The sequence below is a fragment of the Bufo gargarizans genome, chromosome 1 (assembly GCF_014858855.1).
Source record: "Bufo gargarizans isolate SCDJY-AF-19 chromosome 1, ASM1485885v1, whole genome shotgun sequence".
NCBI lineage: Eukaryota > Metazoa > Chordata > Amphibia > Anura > Bufonidae > Bufo > Bufo gargarizans.
In genome coordinates, this window is record NC_058080.1 from 381,637,621 (window position 1) to 381,652,767 (window position 15,147).

General features: G+C 44.0%; 1 protein-coding gene across 2 annotated transcripts in view; it reads right to left on the bottom strand.

Moving 5' to 3' along the window:
- B3GNT3 (UDP-GlcNAc:betaGal beta-1,3-N-acetylglucosaminyltransferase 3) overlaps positions 1–15,147 on the bottom strand; it is a 213,237-nt gene that overhangs the window by 127,236 nt on the left and 70,854 nt on the right. The window lies entirely within an intron of this gene.

Below are 15,147 nucleotides of genomic sequence, written 5' to 3' on the forward strand. Positions count from 1 at the left end.
GGATCCGTTCAGACTTATAATGGAAGTCAATGGGGACGGATCCGCTTGAAGATGACACCATATGGCTCAATCTTCAAGCGGATCCGTCCCCCATTGACTTTACATTGAAAGTCTGAACGGATCCGCTCAGGCTACTTTCACACTTAGAAATTTTTCTAAGTTATTAATGCAGACGGATCCGTACTGAACGGAGCCTCCGTCTGCATTAATATGATCGGATCCGTTCAGAACGGATCCGATCAAGCGCAAGTGTGAAAGTAGCCTAAACCGTTTTTTTTTTTTTTTGCTTACTTATAATCCCTACACTGCGATTTATGCCTACATCTAATTAATCATTTTGGTCCAGTAGATTTTGTTTAAAACCTGCTTTTAAAATATGCAAATTACCTTGCTACCAGCAAGTAGGGCGGCTACTTGCTGGTAGCAGCCGCATCCTCCGATCCTAATGACGCCCCCTCCGCATGTTGAGCATGTTGATTGACAGGGCCAGGGAACGGGATCGTCCTCTGCTGGCCCTGTTTGAATTCAAAATCTCGCGCCTGCGCCGTACCTGTCTTCAATTGGCGCAGGCGCATTGAGAGGCGGCCGCTCCATCCTCAATACGCCTGCGCCAGGTGTAGATGTGACGTCATCAGCGCATTGAGGATGGAGCAACCGAGCGAGCGGCCGCCTCTCAGTGCGCCTGCGCCAATTGAAGACAGGTACGGCGCAGGCGCGAGATTTTGAATTCAAACAGGGCCAGCAGAGGACGATCCCGTTCCCTGGCCCTGTCAATCAACATGTGGAGGGCGCATCATTAGGATCGGAGGATGCGGCTGCTACCAGCAAGTAGCCGCCCTACTTGCTGGTAGCAAAGTAATTTGCATATTTTAAAAGCACGTTTTAAACAAAATCTACAGGACCAAAATGATTAATTAGATTATGTAGGCATAAATCGCAGTGTAGGGATTATAAGTAAACAAAAAATAAAATAAACGGTTTAGTGGAGTGACAGAAGCCCTTTTAGGTTTTTGCCCTTAAAGGGAACCTGTCACCTGGAAAAGACAATTTACACTAATCACAGTACCTTAAAGTATCTCTCATAGTGTGCCCAAAGATGTATTCATATCTTCTTTCTGCGTTGTGCTGTCTCATAAAATTGACTTATAAAACTGTGTTTGGCACCTTTTTGGAAGTCGTGCTGAAGTCACGGGGGCAGCGGCCTCCTTGACTCAACCGTCAGATAAGCCTGCCCCTATGCCGCTCCTCCGCATATTGATGGACATTTTTCCCTGTAGCCGGGACAGCGCACTTCTCGCGCATGTGTCGTGCGTGTCCTGCCACAGCATGATCCCGGCTACGGCTCCCTCCCTCCCTGGCATCTTCTTGTTCACTGCGCCTGCGCCGTTCCTATACATCGCTTCTCCCCTGCGGCGTGAGCGCGATCACTGTCTGCTTGCACTGCAGCGCAGGCGCAGTGAACATGCAGATGCCAGGGAGGGAGGGAGCCGTAGCCAGGATCGCGCTGCGGCAGGACGCGCACGGCGCATGCGCGAGAAGAGTGCGGTCACGGCTACAGGGAAAAATGCCCATCAAGTGTTAACTTGTGTGCTTAACTTGTTGAATGAGCTGCCTCACGGCTTATTTTGTGCGGAACAAGCTGTAGTTTTTATTGGCACCATTTTGGCGTACATTTGGCTTTCTGGTTGCTTTTTATCTCATTTTTGGGGAGATGAAGTCACAAAAAACAGTTTAGTGTTATTTTTCTATTTTTTTTAATATCGTTTACTTGATGGGGTAGATCATGTGATATTTTTAGAGATCCGGTCATTATGGACACAACGATATCAAATATGTCAATTTTTTTATTTTATTTTTTACGTTTTACACAATAAAAACATTGTTTTTGTGTTGGCATTTTCTTAAGAGCCATATTTTTTTCATTTTTCTGGCATTTCTCGTATGAGGGCTTGTTTTTTGCTGGACAATGCTACCATTTTGGGGTACATACAACTTTTTGATTGGTTTTATATAATGTTTTTTGTGAGGTGACAAAAAATGCTGTTTTGGCATAATTTTTATTAGTTTTTTTTACACCGTTCACTTGATGGGGTAGATCATGTGATATTTTTGTAGAGCCAATTGTTACGGATGCAGTAATACCAAATAATTAAAATTTTTTACGTTTTATACAAGTGCATTTTTAGAAAAAAAAATCGTTTTTGTGTTGCAATTTTCTTAGAGATATTTTTATTTATTTTTCTGGCTATGGTCTTGTGTTTTTTTTTTTTTTTTTTTTTACACTTTGTGTCTCCAATAAGGTCATGCAAGACCTCTAGGGGACATTTAATTTCATTTTTTTTAAACTATTGATTTCTCCTGTAACTGGGGCTGACATAGTATCCCTATTTACAGGGGAATACGATCCCCAGAGAGGCTGTACAGAATAATACTGTGCTGTACAGCCTCAGTGCAGGGATGATCATGGTCTATGGAAGACAGAGTAATAGGTATTTTGAAACAAAAAATAATTATGGCTAAGGCAAAAATCCAAGCATTCTATTATAAAATGTACTTGTTCGATAAACATTTGTGGGTCATTATTTAGCTGTTTAGCTGCCTGGATTTTATAATAGAATGCCTGGATTTTTGCCTTAGCCATAATTATTTTTGGTTTTTATTACCTTCAACAGACGGACCGTGATGGGGGCGAAATTCGCCCCCAGTTTAGCAAATTTATTTATGGCCATATGGGAAAAAGAAGCCATTGAACCCATTTTATATAAAGAGCAACAGGGGGGCAAATTAACCCTATGCCTATTAATATGGATTGGAGAACACCAGGGTTTGGAAAGGTTATTGCTGATATTAACAAAAATAACTGGAATTTGTCATTTTCTAGTACAATCGGCTCTGACTCAATATTTTTTGGGATCTGACTATTTTTATTGAAAACAACCGAGTGAAAACTAAGACTTTTTTTTAGGAAACCGATGTTAATGCATATATAGAAACAACTACCGTATTTTTCGCCCCATAAGACGCACTTTTTATTCCCCAAAATGGGGGAGAAATGCCCCTGCGTCTTATGGGGCGAATGCTTGCAGTTTTACATCGCAAGCTGCGATGTAGAGCGAGCGGGGACTCGGGGAGGGACTGGGAGGAGGAGCTGGGGCCGGCAATAGCAGCGGGGCGGTGCAGTCAGTGTAGTATAGCACCACCCCGCCGCTCCGGTATACTAAAATAAGATGTCATTTTCAAGTAATACTTATTAAACTTGCCCCCTTAGTCCTATTACTAACTTACATCCTAATCGCGGCAGTAGAATTCAGGCCGGGCGGGCGGGCGGCAGCGTAACTCTTGTCACGTGCCTGCGCCGCCTACTTTATGAAGGAAGCAGGCGGCGCAGGCAAGTGACGTCAGTAAGAGACGCGCCGGCCGCCCGTCCTGCCTGCCTGAATTCTACACTAGCGATTAGGATGTAAGGTAGTAATAGGACTGAGGGGGCATGTTTAATAAGTATTAATTGAATATGACATCTTATTTTAGTATACTGGCGGGGGGGGGGGGTGCGGGGGGCGATCTGTGGATGGCACAGTTATGGGCTGGGGGGGGGTCTGTGGATGGCACTGTTATGGGCTGGGGGGTCTGTGGATGGCACATATATAACAGTGCCACCCACAGATCCCCCCCAGCCCATAACAGTGCCATCCACAGATTCCCCCCCCCCTGTAACAATGCCATCCACAGATCCCCCTGTAATAATGCAAGCCACAGATGCCCCCCATAACAGTGTCCGTCATCCACAGATCCCCCCATAACAGTGTCCGTCATCCACAGATCCCCCCCATAACAGTGTCCGTCATCCACAGATCCCCCCCATAACAGTGTCCGTCATCCACAGATCCCCCCCATAACAGTGTGTCATCCACAGATTCCCCCCCATAACAGTGTCAGTCATCCACAGATCCCCCCATAAGTGTCAGTCATCCACAGATCCCCCCCATAACAGTGTCAGTCATCCACAGATCCCCCATAACAGTGTCAGTCATCCACAGATCCCCCCATAACAGTGTCAGTCATCCACAGATCCCCCCATAACAGTGTCCGTCATCCACAGATCCCCCCCATAACAGTGTCCGTCATCCACAGATCCCCCACATAAGTGTCAGTCATCCACAGATCCCCAGTAATAGTGCCATCCAGAGACCACCATTCGTTCCAAACCCACCAAACACACAGCACACCTTTTGGTTAAAATTTTTTTTTTTTCTTATTTTCCTCCCCAAAAACCTAGGTGCGTCTTATGGGCCGGTGCGTCTTATAGGGCGAAAAATAATAGCTGTCATTATAACCCATGGCTGGAGAACATCCCAAAAGGACAGCTAAAAAGAAGCCACTTAAACTGTACAGATATAGAGGATTACAGAAAACAGAACCGAATAATCCAAGATCGGTTTGCAGAAAAAAGTTATTTAAAAGAAAAACTAGCCATCTGTAGTAGAAATATAGAAGAAAGCAGTAAAATACAAGTCTAAGAAACCCAAGGAGCAGTCAGAAGAGAAAAATACCTAATCACACCTTTCTCACTCAATGTAATGTCAATGCGGGTTTTATAAAAAATGCTATAAAGAAAAATTGGGCTGTATTGAAAAATGACCCCATTTTGGAATCTGTGATTCCTACTAAACCAGACATTATATACAAAAAAGCACCAAATTTACTTAGTACATAGGCATATTCTTATAAAAGTTGGAGGGAATAACAAAAGTAAATTTACATGGTGCGGTTTTTGCCTTCCATGTAAAAACCGCAAAGGGGAAAATAGGAAAATGAGAACACAAACAATTCAGTCTACTAAAAAAGGCTCTAGTTTCAAGATAAAAGGGGAAGTGACCTGTGACCATGCAGGGGTCATCTACTTACTGGAGTGCCCTTGTGGTCTTCAATATTTTGGTTGTACTATGAGAAACCTTAAAATGAGAGTTCAACATATCCGAAATATCAAAAAGGGCTTAGAAACTCATAGTGTCCCTCTGCACTTCAAAATAGCACACGGGAAAGATCCCAGTGGATTAATATTTACTGGTATAGCAAAGGTTAACCAGAAGTGGGGGGGAGGAGACCCACTGGTGAAGATCAGCCAGTGTGAAGTAGAGTGGATCTATAAATGACAACTACGAGGATTGACTAGGTCGGCAGAGACACGAGGGCTTCTACAGCTTTATGGCATGCCTACTACCTTGCTATGTTTGTGAGTACAATAAGTTATTTATTTTGTTGGTGGTTCTTCACTATCTGCACAACCTTTGGTCTTCACAGATGGATCTAATTGAAAGCAAAAGGGATCTCGGTTGGTCGTTTTGATGTTCGTCTATATCTGAATGCTGAGTTGGACCTTATTATATTTTGGATTCCTCCTGGATATTTCTAGCAGCGCGTTCTTTTTTTTTACTATTTACTGACTGATTGTGTGAAACTGACCCACTTCACATCGAGACCTGAAGCGCCGTAAAAAGACAACGTAACAGAGAACTTTTTATTTTATTTGTTTAGACAGTAAATCTAAGAGTTTACACACTTTGCATAACCAGCACTTATTGCTGCCCCATTTGTTCTCTCCTTGAATTTCCTAAATTTAAAATGACTCAGTTATTTCTTCTTTTTTAACCACATCCTGCCGTTATTGGTTAGTGGCTCTGTACTGCTTTGTCTGCACAAGAAATGTTTCTGAAAATGTCTCACAGTCCCCACAGACAGACATATGATTATTTCATTGTGTAACATGGGAATGGAAAGGTTTTTCAACCAGCTGACAGCTCATGTGTAGCAGGCAGGAGCCTCAGGACTAAAATGCGTCAGTTCCAAGCGTTGTATTTTACCATCAGGACTTTGACAATGTGAATTGGCAATGGCTGAGGATGGTTCTGAACCGGATGGGAATATGGGGCCATTTTTTGATCTTCCATAGAAGAATTTTATGCAAATCTGCCAGGAGCAATGCCTAACCGAGCGGTAAGCTCTCACTACAGGCAGTGCAGGAAGGCAGAGTAAGCTGATATACAGTATATAAGGACAGTTCTGTATTGCAGCTTCCCCTGTAGTGAGCGCTTACCACTCGGTTAGGCATTGCTCCTGGCAGCTGGTTCATTAGTGAGCATGCCAGGAGTGCTGACGGATGGCCCTTAGCAATACTCATTTGAGAGAGAGCTGCTAAGGGACATTTCAGTTTTCTACCACAAATAAACGTTTTTCCTAAATAAAGTCTATTACAAAAATAGTCCCTGTCACTGTCCCTACACATTAGCAAAAAAAATAAAATAAATGAAACGGCAGTTACTCTTTAACCACCTCAGCCCCCCTAGCTTAAACCCCCTTAATGACCAGACCACTTTTTACAATTCTGCACTACACTACTTTCACCGTTTATTGCTCGGTCATACAACTTACCACTCAAATGAATTTTACCTCCTTTTCTTCTCACTAATAGAGCTTTCATTTGGTGGTATTTCATTGCTGCAGACATTTTAACTTTTTTTTATATTAATCGAAATTGACCGAAATGTTTGCAAAAAAAGTCATTTTTCACTTTCGGTTGTAAAATTTTTCAATTAAAACTACATTTCTATATAAATGTATTGTTCTACATGTCTTTGATTAAAAAAAAATGCAATAAGTGTATATTTATTGGTTTGGGTAAAAGTTATAGCGTTTACAAACTATGGTGCAAAAATGTGAATTTCCGCATTTTGAAGCAGCTCTGACTTTCTGAGCACCTGTCATGTTTCCTGAGGTTCTACAATGCCCAGACAGTAGAAACACCCCACAAATGACCCCATTTCGGAAAGTAGGCACCCTAAGGTATTCGCTGATGGGCATAGTGAGTTCATGGAAGTTTTTATTTTTTGTCACAAGTTAGCGGAAAATGATTTTTATTTTTTTATTTTTACAAAGTCTCATATTCCACTAACTTGTGACAAAAAATAAAATTTTACATGAACTAACCATACCCCTCACGGAATACCTTGGGGTGTCTTCTTTCCAAAATGGGGTCACATGTGGGGTATTTATACTGCCCTGGCATTTTAGGGGCCCTAAAGCGTGAGAAGTAGTTTGGAATCCAAATTCGTAAAAATGTCCTGTGAAATCCTGAAAGTACTCATTGGAAATTAGGCCCCTTTGCGCATCTTGGCTGCAAAAAAGTGTCACACATGTGGTATCGCCGTACTCAGAAGAAGTAGGGCAATGTGTTTTGGGGACGTCTGAATGGAGCCATACGGGGGGGTGATCAATGACAGGGGGGTGATCAGGGAGTCTATATGGGGTGATCACCCCCCTGTAAGGCTCCATTCAGACGTCCGTATGTGTTTTGCGGATCCGTGGATCCGCAAAACACATACGGACGTCTGAATGGAGCCTTACAGCGGGGTGATCAGGGAGTCTATATGGGGTGATAACCCCCTTGTAAGGCTCCATTCAGACGTCCGTATGTGTTTTGCGGATCCGTGGATCTGCAAAACACATACGGACGTCTGAATGGAGCCTTACAGGGGGGTGATCAATGACAGGGGGGTGATCAGGGAGTCTATATGGGGTGATCACCCCCCTGTCATTGATCACCCCCCTGTAAGGCTCCATTCAGACGTCCGTATGTGTTTTGCGGATCCGTGGATCCGCAAAACACATACGGACGTCTGAATGGAGCCTTACAGGGTGGTGATCAATGACAGGGGGATGATCAGGGAGTCTATATGGGGTGATCAGGGGTTAATAAGTGACAGGGGGGTGGGGGGATGTAGTGTAGTGGTGTTTGGTGCTACTTACAGACCTACCTGTGTCCTCTGGTGGTCAATCCAAGCAAAAGGGACCACCAGAGGACCAGGTAGCAGGTATATCAGACGCTGTTAACAAAACAGTGTCTGATGTACCTTTCAAGGGTTAAAAAAATCGCATCTACAGCCTGCCAGCGAATGATCGCCTCTGGCAGGCTGTAGATGAACTCGTTTACCCGCCGTTCCTGTGAACGCGCGCTCCTGTGTGCACGCGTTCACAGGAAATCTCGCGTCTCGCGAGATGATGCGTCGGCGCGTCGGAGAGGAATGAAGCGACCGCCTCCGGACCGCAATCCTGCGTTAGGCGGTCCGGAGGCGGTTAAGTTAATGGGTCCACATCCAAAGCACAGAGTGCACACGGCTGGTGCCTGTCCATTGTGGAGCCCTTACTTTCAGGGGCATGATTCCTTACTGAAACATACTGATGTTTGTAAACTACAAGCCTCATTTGTATCATTCCTGTGGCAGAAAAAACATCGACATATTAGCATATGTTACTGCTGCAGCAGCATCATGCATAAAGCAATCTTTAGTTAGGAGTTTTTCCCTTAGTTGCAGCTGTTTAAACATTAACAATATTAGGACCTTCTCAAGATGGCTCCTCTGCCAGTTCTCTGAGGCCAAAACTGCCTTCCCTTACTTCCCATACACACTTGCTGTAGCCAGCAGCTCCCTGCCAGCCAATCAGGCTGGATTACTGAGAGACACGCCTCCTCACTCTAAAGCCTAATGCAGGTGTTCTGTCAGAATACTATACCTTATCAGAATGCTATACCCTCGTCACTTCCGGTGACGCGGCCGCACCGGAAGTGACGAGAATCAGCTGGAGGAGGGGGTGTGCGGCGCTGTACAAGCGCAGATTCACAGGTAAGTCAAAATTATAGCACCACCGCGGGAGAAATACTGCTGTATTGATATCCTGATTTTAATAAAAGTTTTTAAAGATTTAAAATAAAAAGGCTGAAATACAGAAGCAGGCACAGAAAACCTGTAAGTAATCTATAAATATAACAAATTCATAACGTTGATGACAGGTTCCCTTTAACTTTTCTGACATAAATTTAGCAAACTTTCTGTTATATCCAGCTGTTCTCTCCCTGGGCCTGGCACGTTACTGACTGCTCTAGGCTGACAGAGCTGGAGTTTTTGCAACTCATTCCACTCTCACATACAGCTTTCACACTATTCCATTGAGCAGCTTCCACTCCAAGGGGTTGGGACCAGCTCACATGTGGCAAATATCTCTAGGGTTGAGTAATTAACCCCTTATCCCTAGATACAGCATTTAGAAAGGAAATACATAGTACTATTAACTAGCCTGAAAGGTAGTCGTTAAAAAATATACTTTAATAGAGAAAGAATAAAAGATGTGATAGTTTACAATGATACTAGATCAGGCTAGGTGTTGAGTATGTAATAGCGCCAGAATAAAGCAAATATCCCTGGTACCACCACCTATTACAACGCCACTGATGTGTATACATGTGCGTATAAACAGAAAAGCACATGAATGGCAGAGCCCCACTTCAGCTTAAAGCCAAAAATTGATAATGAGTGTAGTCTACGTTCATGAGATGCCCAAACCTAGGCAATGTTGGGACCTCCAATGCTCATTCATTCTGTGGCTATAAGCCCCAACAGGTAAATCAATATGGTATTCGTGCTCACACCTGCCTAATTAGTCTAATACACACCACACACCCTCATGAACAACTACAATATATAGCTACAAGTGGTCCCTAATGTAACATGCTTCCTAGTAAAGGTAATGGTGTGCAGCCTCTGTGTTAAATTTGTGTGTCCGATTGTTTCCATTTACAATTCCTGATGAAAGGCTTATGCCGTGAGTGCAGCCTGTAGCCCTCGGCACTAGGATGGCGATAGCACGGCCGCCTACTACCGCTTATTAAAAGAAACTAACCATGCCCTCCTGGACTGAGCTACCGGTGTAGGATCCTAAAAGGGGAGTGTCAAACCTGGCACTCCCACTTGAGTACATCACACGGAGTGCAGGAGGTGATTATGCTAAGGTAAGAAGTGTACATACACGGATCAACAATATATAGACATATCATACATACATACAAATATCCTGTGTGATTTTTATTTTTTTCCCCAATACAGGATTGTTGAAAGTTTAACGGTGTACATTGTCAATACAGACAATTCCAGCCAGGTTGGTCGCCATTGGATATTAATTGAGTTATGTACTGAAAAAAATGCCATATTTTCCAATTGCTACGGATTTGCACCAACGGCCAAGATATTCCCTAAATAATTTACATTTTTTTTTTAAAAGAAACTATGAATCTTACAGCTATCAGAACAATCAATTGCAGGATACAATCATTTTGCGGCCATTATTGTTTATTTATACTATACCATTTAGCAAAGGGTCTGTCATATGAAAAGATTTTAGATGTGTTTGGTGAAGATTTAATAAAAAATTATGCTTTAGTTTGAGATTTTCTCAAAAGGAATTTTTATGATATAAAAGAAATTTGTAAATTGTTCTGTGTTTATGAGCAGAAATGTAGAGCTCTTTTGACAAATTAATATATAATAATTAATATATAATCTTATAAGTTGTCAGTGTGTAAATCATATATTTTGCTGTAGTTAGTGGAAAAGATGCTTGTGCTAACATGATGTAGCTTAAAGGGGTTGTCCAGGTTCAGAGCTGAACCTGGACATACCTCCATTTTCACCCAGGCAGCCCCCCTGACATGAGCATCGGAGCAGTTCATGCTCCGATGCTCTCCTTTGCCCTGCGCTAAATCGCGCAGGGCAAAGGCATTTTTCAGAGTTCCGGTGACGTACCGGGGCTCTCTATGGGGCTGACAGGAACCCCGGTGACGTCACCGGCACTGATGGGCGGGATTTGGCTCTGCCCTAGCCAGTAAAACGGCTAGGGCAGAGCTAAAGCCCGCCCCTCAGAGCCGGTGACGTCACCAAACACACCGCTGGGCGGAAGTTACCGCCCGGCAGTGTGTTATTAAAAACAAAAGAGCCCGTGCCCTGCGCGATCTAGCACAGGGCACTGGAGCGCATCGGAGCATGAGATGCTCTGATGCTAGGCTCAGGGGGGCTGCCGGGGTGAAAATAAGGGTATGTCCGGGTTCAGCTCTGAACCCAGACAACCCCTTTAAGAAGAATGTGCCCCCACCCAGGGCCGTCTTTACCAAGGGGCAAAAGGGGCAGCTGCCCTGGGCCCAGTTGCTCCTGGGGGCCCAAGGCAGCTGCCTCTTGAGCCCTGCTAGCTACTGCCCCAGGTGTCAGGCTGTCGGCTACACAGGCATCATGATCGTACTGTGTTAATGATCTTAATTCTAGGACCTTAATGAGTTTTGCTCTAGGACCTTAATGACGACATTACCATGTGACCAGTAACCTAGCAATTACTGGTCACATGGCTATGAGGTCATCACAGGTCCTGTGGAGTGTTGCAGAAGTTAACTGTGGAGCTTTTTTGTGTAAAGATTACATCAGAAAAAGGTGACAGGGGCTGTTATGTTAATATACTGTAAACTACTGTATAGTGGGGTGCTGTATACTGTGTGGTGGGCTGTATACTGTGTGGTGGGCTGTATATTGTGTGGTGGTCTATATATTGTGTAATGGGCTGTATATTGTGTGGTGGACTGTATACTGTGTGGGGGCCTGTATACTGTGTGGTGGCCTGTATACTGTGTGGTGGGCTGTATACTGTGTGGGGGGCCTGTATAGTGGGGGGGAGTGCTATACTGCTGTACTGTATAGTGTGGGGGGCTGTATACTGTGGGTGCGGTATAGTGTGGAGTGCTATACTGCTGTACTGTATAGTGTGGGGGGCTGTATCGTGTATAGTTTGGGGTGCTGTATACAGTGAGGTGTTGTATACCGTGAGGTGCTGTATACTGTAGGCTGCTATACTGCTCTACTATATACTGTGGGGTACTGTATAGTGTGGGGTGCTAAACTGCATACTGTGGGTTGCTGTATACTATAGGGTGCTATACTGCATACTGTGTGGTGCTGTATACTATAGGGTGCTGTACTGCATACTGTGGGGGTGCTGGGGTGCACTGTAACGCTAGGGTGAGCCGAGCCCTGGTCTCCTTCCTGCAGAGCGGTGCCCACTTCCAGCCCAGAGCACTGATCCTGAGCCGCTGGAGTCTTCAGAACTGGAAGTATTTACAGTCATTCACTGGACTCTACCAGATGTGTGGATTTTTTGTGTGTGTGTTGTGGTGGAGGGCGTGATTGCCTGCTAAGGTGTGGGAAGGTGGGATCCAGGGGGCCCAAGTAAATTTTTGCCCAGGGTCCAATCAATATTAAAGACGGCCCTGCCCCCACCCCATGCATTCTGTTACTTCAGAAGATAAGGAAACCTATCTAATGGTCACAGTGCACCCCCATCCTCCGCCCCCCCCCCTCCCTCCCTCCCTCCCTCCACCCTGCTAGGTCAGAAGATAAGGAAACCTATCTAATGGTCACAGTGCACCCCCAGGGGATGGGGAGAGAAAAAACTGCTGCGCCGTCTGAGCTAGTGAGCCCGGCGAACCTCCTCATCCTAAGTGTCCTGTCCTCAGCCCCGGAGTCAGTGTGCATTAAGCAGTGTTTCCCAACCAGTGTGCCTCCAGCTGTTGCAAAACTACAACTCCCAGCATGCCCGCATAGCCAAAGGCTGTCCGGGCATGCTGGGAGTTGTAGTTTTGCAACAGCTGGAGGAACACTGGTTGGGAAACACTGCATTAGTGCACTGAGCAGCCAGCATAGCAGGTACCCCACCCCCACACAGTGCAAAGGGGCGTGGCGCCTCTCAAATTGAGTTTGACGGAAAATATAGATGTTTCACCTACTGTATTATTTTCTATGGTATTACACGTTGTTTTATATATCTGTGGTTTGAGTATCCATATTGTATGAGTAATGTATGACATTGTACCTCAGTTGTGCCTCATTTTGTGGAATTATATGGACACAGTATGTCAATATTTTTGGCTGTCATATGATGTGTTGTGCACAAAATGTTCTTTTAAGCTGGTGAATTTTATTGTTTTTAACAAATGATTTACTCAGGAGTATAAGGTTGGAACCATACTTGGCATATGGTTGAGATGTGACAATGTGGAGCGAAAACTGCCTGGTTTTGCTATACTAGATCATTAAAAATCGATTGTCATAATTATTAAAAGTGCTGTCTGACTTATAAAGAAAAGGTCTTGACAGTCAGCAATGGTCATAAAATAATGAAACAACATATACTCACCTATTTCACTATCTGCCACTTTCAGCGAAGCTGCTCCGATCCTGCTGGCTGGGTTTTATTTCATGTGAAGTACAGGTCCTTCAAAAAAAAATAGCATATTGTGATAAAGTTCATTATTTTCTGTAATGTACTGATAAACATTAGACTTTCATATATTTTAGATTCATTACACACCAACTGAAGTAGTTCAAGCCTTTTATTGTTTTAATATTGATGATTTTGGCATACAGCTCATGAAAACCCAAAATTCCTATCTAAAAAAATTAGCATATCATGAAAAGGTTCTCTAAACGAGCTATTAACCTAATCATCTGAATCAACTAATTAACTCTAAACACCTGTAAAAGATTCCTGAGGCTTTTAAAAACTCCCAGCCTGGTTCATTACTCAAAACCGCAATCATGGGTAAGACTGCCGACCTGACTGCTGTCCAGAAGGCCATCATTGACACCCTCAAGCAAGAGGGTAAGACACAGAAAGAAATTTCTGAACGAATAGGCTCTTCCCAGAGTGCTGTATCAAGGCACCTCAGTGGGAAGGAAAAAGTGTGGCAGAAAACGCTGCACAACGAGAAGAGGTGACCGGACCCTGAGGAAGATTGTGGAGAAGGACCGATTCCAGACCTTGGGGGACCTGCGGAAGCAGTTGACTGAGTCTGGAGTAGAAACATCCAGAGCCACCGTTTACAGGCGTGTGCAGGAAATGGGCTACAGGTGCCGCATTCCCCAGGTCAAGCCACTTTTGAACCAGAAACAGCGGCAGAAGCGCCTGACCTGGGCTACAGAGAAGCAGCACTGGACTGTTGCTCAGTGGTCCAAAGTACTTTTTTCGGATGAAAGCAAATTTTGCATGTCATTCGGAAATCAAGGTGCCAGAGTCTGGAGGAAGACTGGGGAGAGGGAAATGCCAAAATGCCTGAAGTCCAGTGTCAAGTACCCACAGTCAGTGATGGTCTGGGGTGCCATGTCAGCTGCTGGTGTTGGTCCACTGTGTTTTATCAAGGGCAGGGTCAATGCAGCTAGCTATCAGGAGATTTTGGAGCACTTCATGCTTCCATCTGCTGAAAAGCTTTATGGAGATGAAGATTTCATTTTTCAGCACGACCTGGCACCTGCTCACAGTGCCAAAACCACTGGTAAATGGTTTACTGACCATGGTATTACTGTGCTCAATTGGCCTGCCAACTCTCCTGACCTGAACCTCGTAGAGAATCTGTGGGATATTGGGAAGAGAAAGTTGAGAGACGCAAGACCCAACACTCTGGATGAGCTTAAGGCTGCCATCGAAGCATCCTGGGCCTCCATAACACCTCAGCAGTGCCACAGGCTGATTGCCTCCATGCCACGCCGCATTGAAGCAGTCATTTCTGCAAAAGGATTCCCGACCAAGTATTGAGTGCATAACTGAACATAATTATTTGAAGGTTGACTTTTTTTGTATTAAAAACACTTTTCTTTTATTGGTCGGATGAAATATGCTAATTTTTTGAGATAGGAAATTTGGGTTTTCATGAGCTGTATGCCAAAATCATCAATATTAAAACAATAAAAGGCTTGAACTACTTCAGTTGTGTGTAATGAATCTAAAATATATGAAAGTCTAATGTTTATCAGTACATTACAGAAAATAATGAACTTTATCACAATATGCTAATTTTTTGAGAAGGACCTGTATACTTCGCATGACTGCTGCAGCCAATCACTGGCCTCAGTGGTCATGTGCCGTAGACTGCACCAATTTGCTATAGTGGTGTCAGGAGTAGCCAAGGCAGCTCTGGAAGAGGCTGACAATAAAATAAATTGAGTATATGTTCTTTTATTATTTTATGACCATTTCTGCCTCTTTTTTGTTTTTAAAACTTGGACTACCCTTTTAATGCCTTTAAAAAATTTGAGGATCTAATTGAAGCCGGCTGCAGTTTCCATACCCTCGTACTAAGTCTTGACCGAACGTCTGCCATCATGTCTGCTTCTACCTAAGATGTGTTGATATTTTATTTATATTTAGTACTGAGGAGTAGAAGCCAGTTTTCCATTACACCAGTTTTGATAAATCTCTCCCTGTGTCTGTGAGTGTTTGTGTGAT